General features: G+C 42.1%; 1 long non-coding RNA gene across 1 annotated transcript; it reads left to right on the top strand.

The window, feature by feature from the left end:
- Positions 1–471: 471 nt before the first annotated feature.
- LOC147685298 (uncharacterized) lies at positions 472–1,136 on the top strand. Its single transcript, XR_015300432.1, has 3 exons — positions 472–554; positions 699–769; positions 1,097–1,136. It is a non-coding gene; the product is annotated as an uncharacterized LOC147685298 (long non-coding RNA).
- Positions 1,137–11,354: the final 10,218 nt, after the last annotated feature.

The raw sequence follows: 11,354 nt of genomic DNA, 5'->3' as shown, positions 1-11,354 counted from the left end.
TTGCTTTTCTAGATGGTTATTATATTTTACTCCTTTGAAACTGTCTAAAATGTTTTCAACTTGCCCAAATAAATGTTTTTGTTGTAACAGAGAGGGGGAGGGGGGATGGTTACATATGTTTTAACGTAATGATTTACAATATTTCTGGAAGAGGGTTTTTGAGGAAATATCCATAATTTTATCTTTGGAAATCTGTCCATCAGCCATGTTGGTAATATTTGGTTCTTCAGCAGCAGTGAAATGCGTCACAAAAAATCACTAATATTTTATATTAATTGCCATTGCAGTTGCTAGATCACTTGTTTATTTTCTATATTAATCCTAGCTTTATGTGACAGTGATATATATATATATATTTTAGCAATTATAAGACACTTACATGATATGTAGATATAGCAAACCTGGCCTTTTTTCTAAATATCATTTTTATCCCTTGTGATTCTACAGCGTGATATTTTCTTGTTTGGAATCCGTCCATCTAGGAAATAAAATACTAATGTCCTATCTTGACTAGACGTCGCCATTGAGCTTTACACGCTATATCTACATATCATGTAAGTGTCTTATAATTGCTAAAATATATATATATATATATATATATATATATATATATATATATATATATATATATATATCAATGTCGCATAAAGCTAGGATTAATATAGAAAATACATTTTTCTTTAGACTCTTGTTACCAGACAGCTAGAACCGCTCTCTAAAGAAACTAAGAAAGAAAAGTATTTTCCTTACATCATTACAACAACTTTTTGTAAGTATAGATTATCATTCTAATCTTTTTCTGCCAGTTTTGTTAAAAGGCCATTAATATCTACATGGTCTTAAAGAGGGTTCATTGCCCCTATCTATTCTCTACCACAGGGTCTATTCAAGTAAATTTGTATTACTTTTCCATATTAGTCAGTATTACAAGGAAATGAAAAAAAATTGATAAGATTTGTCATTATTTTGTGACTATCTTAAATAGGAAGGTTCAATTTTTAAGCTACTGTAAAATTTGTAAACTGTTCTCTTGTTGTAAAGTCATTTACATATGTGTGTAATCCTTATTTCTGTCTATATTTATTTATTTTTTTAGAAACTTTTTGTGGCTACTCCAGAAGAAGGCGCTGGCCGCCGAAACGCGTGTAGAGTACCAATCTGCCATTTCCAGTGTTTTTTAACTTTATATATGTTCTCATTTGCATTGTGATTCATACCATGTGATTTATAGATTGTTGTTTTAAGTCTAGTTTGTGTAAACTACACTCTTTTAACGTACATATTAAATCTGTGAATGTGATATTGTTCTTTTTAACTCTTAATAAATTGTTTTCTTTACAAACATTTTGTAGCTTAATTCCCTTCCGTTTATTAAAACTTCTTTGATTGTCTCTTATGGTTGCCTAGATTGTTAAATATCAAATGGATACATTCACCCCAGTACAGAGATCTGGGCCTAAATCCATCGTTTTTTTTGCACTCCGCACCACCCCAGTTCAGACATGGCCAAATGCAAATCAGCCTTGACCCTGTGCCTCATGGGAACAGTCCAGCCCGAACTGCCATGCCATGTCTTTCTTGGACCGGAATCAAGCATCCTAGGACCGGTTTCTGGCTATCAGCCGTCTTCAGCCAGGATAACTTGACTCCAGTGGTGTGGAGGGCATGGGACTCACGTCTGAGCATACCCATCCCACTGGGGGTGACAAAATGCAAAATTTACCTGGGCCTGCCCTGAGTCTGCCGAATCAAATATAGCACAGAGAAAGCTAAAACTATGCACACTATTCAAAGACCGATCATTAATCCGCAGGATCGGCATATGCCTCCTTCCTGGACCACACACCATTATATGGGATGTCCTATAATTTGTTGACAAGTCTAAGCTACTCTTGAATGAAACAAAGGTCTAAACCAAGATGTGTAAAGCTTTAAGAGTCCCTGCCATTAAAACAGCGTTGTCAGTGTATAATAACGCCGGGACCAGTGAGCTAGCAATTTTCAGTACATCACTAGTAGCTACACTTTTCTTTTATGTCACTAATGAAGAGCAAAGGTGCCAAAATGGGTTGTACGTCACAACTGCGGAATCCCCAACCATGAATACCTGACCAACTCGGTCTAAACAATGACCGTGACTTGACCACAAATGCCTTCACAACTCATGCCTATGCAACAAAATTAGTTGTAATGACATAATTGGTAAAGGCATATGTGTGGTTAAGGTTCTGCCCAAGCCTCGCCCGGAGTCCTAAAATCCAGCCACCTACCCTGAATACTACCCCAACCTCAGCCCTAAAAACACCCTGCCTCCTAAAAGCGGACTACAGTCATAAAATTGAATCCCACCCTAGCCATAAAAACATCCCAGGCACCCTGCACCCTAAAACCCAGCCCCAGCCTTGAAATCAACCCCGGCCCCCTGCCCTGAGCTCTAAAACGTTTACCCCAGACCACCACCCTAAGTCCTAAAACCGTCCCCCAGCTGTAACATGCACCCTGTTCTTCGTCCTGATGCCTTAAAACACAGCCCTGCAAACTACCCAGCTCCCCACCTTGCGCCCTAAAACTGTCCACCCCGGAATATAAAATATCCTGACTACCCACCCTGAGCCTGAAAAACCTAAAATGTTTCCTGACTCCAAAACTCCCAAATAAAACCAAGCAATTCCTCGTCCTGGCAGGAAGTCACCTCTGTCCAGTCTGCAACACCTCCGACCCTCTGCCAATTCTCTCTGATTCTAGAATGCATATGCGTTAGAAAGGCATATGTGAGATTTAGACGTGCATGGTTCCACCTGCGTTGTTTAGCCACGTGTAGTTTAAGCTGCTGGTTAAGGCTGTTTCCTGGCAAAATGTACCCCTGGTACACCCCACTAGCAATGAGGAAAAATAGTAGAAGTTTCTCCTGCTCTGCCCTAGCGAATCTGCCCCTAAACTCTCATGAGAAGGACTCCACTCTCAGATCTATCAAAATCAGCCATAGATTTGTCCTATTCACTTGATCGAATGCAGTGGATACATCTTTAAAGGCCAGGTGAAGTGGACAGCACCTGCCAATGGTATACCTATTCACAATAAAATGCAGGTTCAGGAACTGTTCCACAATACCAAGAACTGAATGAAAGTCATACTGAAACAAAGACAAAATGTTATTAAGACCAGTCCACAACCTTAAACGATTAAAGACTACCCTCAGAATCTTTACAGTGCTATCCATAACAGAAATCAGCCAGTAAGATTTGGTTGGCCCACGGTTCTCCTTTTTGAAATTTGGAACAGTTGTTGAAAGTGCCAACATTGCTCCATTGATGAGACTCCGCACCTCCCGAAGAAACATTGTTGTAGTCACTTCATGGCACTGGTGTGTTACAACAGGTATCAACAGCCACTCCAAAATGCTAGATCCTAATACTGAATACGTTGATCCCACCTTGCAGTGTTCAAGGTGCACTGAAGCTCACAATAAACAGATGAGTTAAAACCTGGAGTATCTATTTAGCAAAGTATTCTACTTTATTAATTCACATTTTTAAAAATATCTCTGCCAGCACGCATTCCCAGCCCTAAAAAACCCTTCCTCAGAGGCTCACGGTGTGCATCACATCAAATTTCCAAAACAAACTATAAGATCAACTTTTTCAGTACAGAAACAAACATGTTATTGTACAAGCAATATTTAAACAGCGTGCATTGCACTGAAGAGATGTCATAGAATCAGAAAGCATATGTTAGACCTGACACCCATGGTGTGGTATTCCCGTAAACTTGTTGCCTTCACTCCTCTATTTTTGCTGAGCTCCTTTTTATTGGCACTAGGGCTCTGCACACTTTAGCCCTGCTAACCAGGGTTAAAGCGCTTGTACTCATTCCCTTAAATATGGAAAAACTGGTATACACCCAATTGGCACATTTAATATAATTGTAAGTCCAGAGTATATGGTACTACATGTACCCAGTGCCCATAAATAAACACTAGAAGGGGGCTGCAGCACACATTGGGCCACTCACTAAAGTCGCACTGTAAAACATGTCTCAGGCCAATGGTGCAGTCTTAAACTGCCATTGCAACCTGGCAAAATAAACGTTTTGCAAAACCTTAACCTTGTTTTAATGCTTATATGTCAGCCCTAAGGTAGGCCCTAAGGGCTTATAGGGCAAGACAAATGGTATTTAAAATGTGATAACTTCAGTTTGGGGACAGATAGAAAAATGCTTCTTCAAGTCATTTTAATTGTAATTTAAAAACGTCTTCTATGGCAACCAGATTTTAAGTTACTATTCAGAAAGTGCACTTTTTCAGAAAGTTTGCATTTTTCTGCCTATACCAAATGCGCCTTTCTGCCAGTGTCCAGGGTCACATGACTGTGAATGACTCTCATGTGATGCATTGTGTATTCTTTCCAGGCATGTTGAAAAAAGGGCCTTGGCTGCAGGTCTAGGTAGTCTTCTCTTGGGAAGGATAGCCTGAGGGTTCTAGTCAGCCCTTTCTAAGCTTCAAAGATTAGCCTGAGGGCTTTACTTACCATCTTCTACACCACTAAATCTACCTGCCCTGTCACTCACAGATTCAGCTTGTACCTTGGCCTACCTGTTATTTGTTACCTTAGGCAGTTTGGTGGCAGACCCATGAAAAGGGGAGGGTTAGAGAAAGGGGGCATCCTCCACTCCACCCAAAGGCTGACATTAGCTATTAGAATAGCACCCTCAGAATCTCTCATTTGAGCACTCAGGACCTGTGGAAGATTCAGAAGGAAAACTATATTGCTTTCAGAAGAAGGAAGACTGGACCTGCTTGAAACTAGGATCCCCAGAAGTGACTTCAAGGGTCTGTAGGCTGACCTGTTCGAGCTACAGGGACACAACATATTTCCAGAGGTCTCCTGCAACTGGCCAGCTGATCAGCACCACCTGGACCTGCATGAGCCCCGCTGATGTCCTCTGCTGGAAGGAGTCCTGAACCCTAAGAGGTCATTCTCCATAGGTCCTGGACCCTTGACTGCCATCAGAGTGTAAGGCTCTAGATTTAAAAATGAATTCCATGTGAACATCTAGAGATTCAGGGCTCTTCTTGAGCAAGCTCCTCGCATCAGCAACAATCACTTTACCTCCTGCCAATGCAAAATTCCAAAGGTAACCTGCTCTACATGTCACACAACAACTGCCAGCATCTTCTGCCACTTCGAAGCTCTAGTGACAACCGCTTCTCACTCAATCAACCATCTCCTCACAACCCCCATCACCGGGAACTCCAGCTGATGCTCTATGCATGAATTTTGACTTTGAGAAGGGAAACTCTTCACCGGGACGAAAGTGGTCAATGCATCCAACCTGCTCTCCAACATTTTTGGCCTGATCTTTGACCTAGTCCAGCACGACCAAACAAACGTGAGTGTCATTTTGTGCTTCTTGATGCTATATTTACCTGAAACTTTAAAAATTAATAACTCAGATTCTACATCCTCCTCCACCCACAGGCTGGCATTGGATATAAGAACAGCATCAGCAGAATATCTCATTAGAACATTCCTTCACAAGAAGTACTAACCTGTTGTCAGAAGAAGGAAGACTGGACCTGCTTGTCTTGGACCCAGGATACACAGAAGTACCTCCAAGGGTCAGAAGGCTGACCTCCAGTTTGAGCTTCAAAGAAAAGCTTTGAGAAGTCTCCCTGCAACTGTCCAGAACCACACAGAACTGCCTGAGCCCTACTGCTGGCGTCTGCTGTACTGAGTCCTGATCACCAAGTGGTGTCCCTCAGGTACTAGGCCGTTGGTTGGCATCAAAGGGTACCTAGTGCTTCAAAATTGAACTGCAGGTGGTAATTCAAAGGTTTAGGCTCCTCGTGACAGCTCCTGTTATCAGCTATGATCAGCACATCTCCTGCCACTGTGAAGTTACATTGGCAACCTTCTCCAGGGATGCTCTTTCGTCTTGCCGGCAATGATCTTCTTGCGGCCTCCAAGTGAGGCTCCTTGGACTTGGACTTTGAGAAGGTAAACTCTTCATTGGTACGAACCTGGGGCCTCATTTAGGGTGATTTGGTGTAGGGCAGTGCAGCAAGTCATGTTGCTGGACTGTCGTACATCAAAGTGAAAGGGCAGGAATGCACCATATTCATTCAATACGGTGCATTCCTGTTCATTCCCCCTGCACTGGTGCCATTCTCGGCAGCCTAGTGCCAATGCAGGCATCCTTGCACTATGGTGCAAGGGTGCACAGATTGTCATCAGGATTGTTTAAGTGCAGGAAGGGGGACCTAAGTGCAGGAAGGGGGACCTTCCTGCACAGAAAAAATCCATTGAGGCGTTTTCCTCTTTCTATTTGTGCTGCAAAATGCAGCACACATAGAAAAAGGAATAAACGAGGAGAAATTAAGTTATTTCTCCTTGTTATGCTTCACCTCAGAATGAGTAAGGTTTTGGCCCATCCCCAGGTTTACTTAGTCTTGAATATCTGGAGAAGCTTCAAAAGCCATAGGCATTGCATGGGAACACCCACCGCAATGCCAATGGAACGCCTCCCTAGCGCAGAGTAAGGCAATGCAGCGATTTGTGCTGCCTTGCCTGACTCCGTATCTTTGAGGCCATTCAAAGCAATGCAAATTGTTTTTGCTTGGCCTCATAAATATGATTTGGTGGTCACAGAAAGTGATGCTACTGCGACTCAAGGGGCTCATAAATATTCCCCCTGATTCCTATATCCAACTTGCGTTTGGCCTGAATCTGTGACTATGACCTGGTCCATTGTGACCAGATAGGTGCAAGTGCGTCTTTGTACTTCTAAGTGCTATTTTTACCTGGAACATTAACAATTCATAACTGTGATTTAAAAAAATTAAGTTTTGGTGTTATTTTATTTATCAAATTTATTTCTATTTTCCAAAATTGGCTCAGGGTTTTCTTGTGTTGTGTTTTCACTTTATTACTGTTTGAGTGCTGCATAAATATTTTACACATTGCTCTAAGTTAATTCTGACTGCTTTTGACCCAACCTACCAGAGGTTTGCGCATAGTTTTATTTAGTGCCTTGAGTGTTTCACCCTGACATGAATAGTATTTATTTCTTAAGTGGAGCTCCCACACCTTGCAATTAAAAACTCAGAACGCATAGAGGTAACTTTGAGCAGTGATTCACACTATTTCAATTGCTATTCAGAGCGTGTTCTAAACATGTGTAAGACATGGGCTTAACTAGACCTATTTTAACAGAAAAAGCAAATAAAATATTGTTATTGCTGCTTGGCTCGTTTATAACTTGCAGTCAGCCACTGATAAGTATAGCAGCACATACTGTAATGTACGGATGACTTCCTTGTATGTATGGTTTGATATTTCTAAAGTGTAAACCTAGTTGGCTAGAAGAGGAGAGCTGGACAGGAGGTTATCCCCAGTGAGGATGCATTGAGGGGGAACAAGACAGTGAGAGTAATTAGAGCTAATGGAAGTGGTGAGAATTCAACCTATCTGAGGTAGTGGTCCTTGAAGATGTGAGTTTTCAATTCTTTCCTCATTTATAGGAATGTTGGTCCTGCTCTGGTGTTAGAAAGGATATTGAGGCACATCCTAAGGTGTAGGCTGAGAAGACTTGTTTTCTTGTTTTCTCATTCTAGTCTCTCCCCTGGCGATGTCAGAGCTCGGACCTTGGGAATGACCTGCAGTTATTGTTTGTTTTTTAGCTAGGTAAACAAGGGACTTAGTTTACGTGGCAATTTAAATTATGAAGCTCACAACTATCTTGAAATTGACCTGGTCTTGCAAGGGAGCCAGTATAGATATGAGTCTCTATTTGTATTGGTTGAGGACATCTTGAGTTGAGTTGGGTGTTATCAGCATACTGGTGGATCTTTATGTTGCTGTCTGCAAGGATTACTTATATGGTGTCCTATAAATGTTGAAAATGATGGGTAACAGAGCAGACTTTGCAGGGGGTGTGTAGAGTCTGGGATGTGGTAGCTCCTAGCTGAAGGATTTACGGTCCATTGGTGAGGGAGGATGTGAACTATTGTAGGGTTACTCAACGGAAGTCCTTGAGGGTCTTCATGGGATGATTCAAGGCTGGATGGTCGGCATTATTTTGAGCTGCTGAGAGGTCCAGCATGACCAGGAGGCAGAAGTTGTTCTTCTCATTGAAGTAGTGGGAAACATTGACTACTTGGAGAATGGTTTTTTAAATACTGCACTGCAGCCTGAGCCCTGATTTATAGGTTTGAAGTAGGTTATTGTTGTTTCAGTGCACCTATAGTTGAGGTGGTACAGATTTCTCAAAAAAATTTTAACAAATGGGAGGTAGATTATAGAACAGAAGTTGGTAAAGACAATTATATCTAGTGTAGGCCATTTCAGCATGGAAGGATATGTTCGATTTTGAGTCTGTCCAGGAAGTTACCCCGTGTTGGCGAGGCATTGACAATGTACAGAAAGGGTATAAGGTCTTCTTGAAAATATCTGGATAATGGAGGAGGGAAGCATCTAATCTTTGTAGGAGATGGCTTTGAGTAAGCTCAGAATATTGGAGAGTTTTGTGTGGGAGATAGTGTTAACCTCTTCCATGCATCGGACGCCCCCCGGCCGTCCGACGTCACGATGGGCGTGTGCTTCAGATGACCGGGGGCCGTCCGATCTGCGCATGCATGGAATTTGCCCGCACAGTGGGGAAATCTTGGGTGCAGCCAAGCAGTTAAAAGACAACCAGGTATTGATGTGGTGTCCGGGTATAGATGTAGGAATGGATGGTGATGATAAATTGGTAATGTTGAGCGTGATTTTGTCTGTGAAAAGGGGCTGGTAGAGTTGCATTTCTTCCTTGATGGTGGAAAAGTGGGTTTAGTAATAGGGTTGGGACAATATTTGATGCTTCTACTGATTCCTTTATTAATGGTGGTCTTGTAGTAAGTGGCTTTAGGTATGGGAATGAGGAAAAAGTGGTTGGAATGGAGTTCTATTAGAAGGGTAAGGTCCTTCTGACATTTGATCTTCTGATTGTTGTCTCCTGTTTTTGTATGTTTGTTTTAGTTAAATTTCTGGTTTCAGCAGGGTGCTGATGGTTTAGGTTTCAAAGTGTGAGCTTTCAGAGGATCTATGATTCTTCAGAGTTGTGTTGTAGATGTTTAAAAGGGTGCTACCACCTATTGGAGGCTGTAGGTGTTGGAGGAGGATGATTAGCTCATTTTGGAGTTCTTCTAGATGTATATCTGTGAAGGATCAGAATGTTTTTCGGCTGGCGTTCATGTGGGGGAGGAGAATGTGTGATGGGGAAGGGTTTGATAAGATGATCCATCCAGCCCAGGAATTTGGTGGGCTGGCAGTTATTGTTAGAGGATGTAGAGAAGATGAGGTCCAGGGTTTTGCCTTTGGTGTTAGTTGGGTTGTTGATGTGGTGTTTTATTTCTAGATTTCTAGGGTGTTGAGTAGAGTGTGGAGGGCTTCCATCATGGACTTGGCACTGAAGTCGATGGGTAGATTGAAGTTTACTAGGAAGGTGAAGTGAGAGTGTTGGATTGAAGCACGCAGGGGATGATGTATTCTATTTCTTCTATGAAGTCCTTGTGGATACTGGGTCACCATTAGATACGATGAAAGGAGACTGTTTTGCAGGCTGAGAGGAAGGCTGCAGGCAAGGTGCTCAAATGACTTAGGTATAGTCATGTTAAACATGGTGCAGGGCAATGTGGACTTCTGTATACTCTGAATCCCCCTCCAGTTTTGCAGGTGTCTCCTATGTGTTGGGCTCTGTATGCAGAGGATAGAAAGACCTCCTAAATGTGTATGGAGGAGGGTGTGAACCAGGTATCTGTGATTGAAAGAGCATCTAGATTCTGGTGTGTGATGATTTCAGCACTGTCGGGCCGTCTCTTATTGCTATTTGTGTGTAGATGAGCATGAGTGGAAGATGGTGTTATGTGGGTGGTTTGTATATTCTAGTGAGTGGCATGCAAATGTGTAAATGGGTGAGTATGTTTGTGGGGTCTCTTTGTGAAAGTGGGAATGGTGTGTAGTGGTGATTGAGAGACACACACAAGATGATGGATGATTTACCTTGGCATCGGGGATTCTGTGCTTCTCCAAAGCTACAAACAAAATTCACAAACAGGAATCAGTTATCACACTGACTACATATTTGCTGAGTCTTGTGGTTTGAGAGGGAATCATGGGTATAGTGGTGTTTGTGAGGCACATGATGGGTGGTTCACATCGGCAGATGGGATCTCAGCCTTATGTTCTTCATATCGAAACAGGTGATACTCTTGTCATGGCTACCCTAATATTAAATGGAAATACTCACATGTGGCGATTGGAAACATTATGACCCGCTTCCCATCAGGCCTGATCAACTAGGATCTTCGCCTAAAGTATCGATGGAAGTAAGGGACCTCAGAATGACCATGGACTCGAAGGTGTCGAATGCCCAAGTGGACAAACTAGCAAGATCAAGCTGTCACTATAAAATGCTGCAACAAATTGTCCCCCATTTGGGATTTCCACACAAAGCCCAAGCTACCATCTCCCTTGTTCTGTCCAAACTCACTTACGCCAATAGCCTGTACCACGGATCACCTTTAACGACCATGAAAAGACTACAATGGATTCAGAACTCGGCTGCCAGACTACTCTTGCATATCGATGTGGTTGTATGACTTTATTCTATATAAAATATCATAAAAGTATGTACAATCCAATTCCATTACTTTAAAAACAAAACCAGTGTTAAAAATCAGCACCAAATTTCCATACAACCAATAAGAGTTGAAGACACATTTTAAAAAATCAGCATGTATAAATAATATGTAAAAACAATAAGAAGCAGGCAAGTTTGTGGTCAATAGGAACAGCAATGTACACAAAGGGGGCCTAGCTCTTATTAGTTGGTAACGTTATTATTATCCCTCAGCAGCTTGCTTCTGGTTAACCACGCACAACCCAAATATTTGGCTACCCCACAAATTGCACTGAGGGAGGATGTGTCCGTTTTTAGGATGCGGAGCACCTCCCTGTAATTCCTGGCTCCCAAATTAGCACAAACCGGTTTCAGACATTTTCTTCGCGCATATCTGAACGCAGGGCAGGCGAAGAGGAAGTGGGGGATAGATTCTAAGGGAGCTGCACAACCAGGACACAAAGTAGATTTCACCATATGCTGTTTCCACCCTGCTATTAATTCGTTAAGAGGGAGAGTTCCAAACCTCAGTCTCAAATAAAGTGACCTTTCTCTTGGGGATTAAAAAAAATAAAGGAAGGGTTCCAACTTTCGAATAGGCTTATAATCTAAAAACTGCTCTGACAAATTGCCCCGATTGGAACTGAGTGCCCCCTCCGCTTGGACCCACGCCCAATAAGCTTCCTTAACTAATTGTT

Source organism: Lissotriton vulgaris, chromosome 10 (genome assembly GCF_964263255.1).
Source record: "Lissotriton vulgaris chromosome 10, aLisVul1.2, whole genome shotgun sequence".
NCBI lineage: Eukaryota > Metazoa > Chordata > Amphibia > Caudata > Salamandridae > Lissotriton > Lissotriton vulgaris.
The sequence above is the reverse complement of the archived record's forward strand: the minus strand, read 5'-3'. Positions and strand labels throughout refer to the sequence as shown.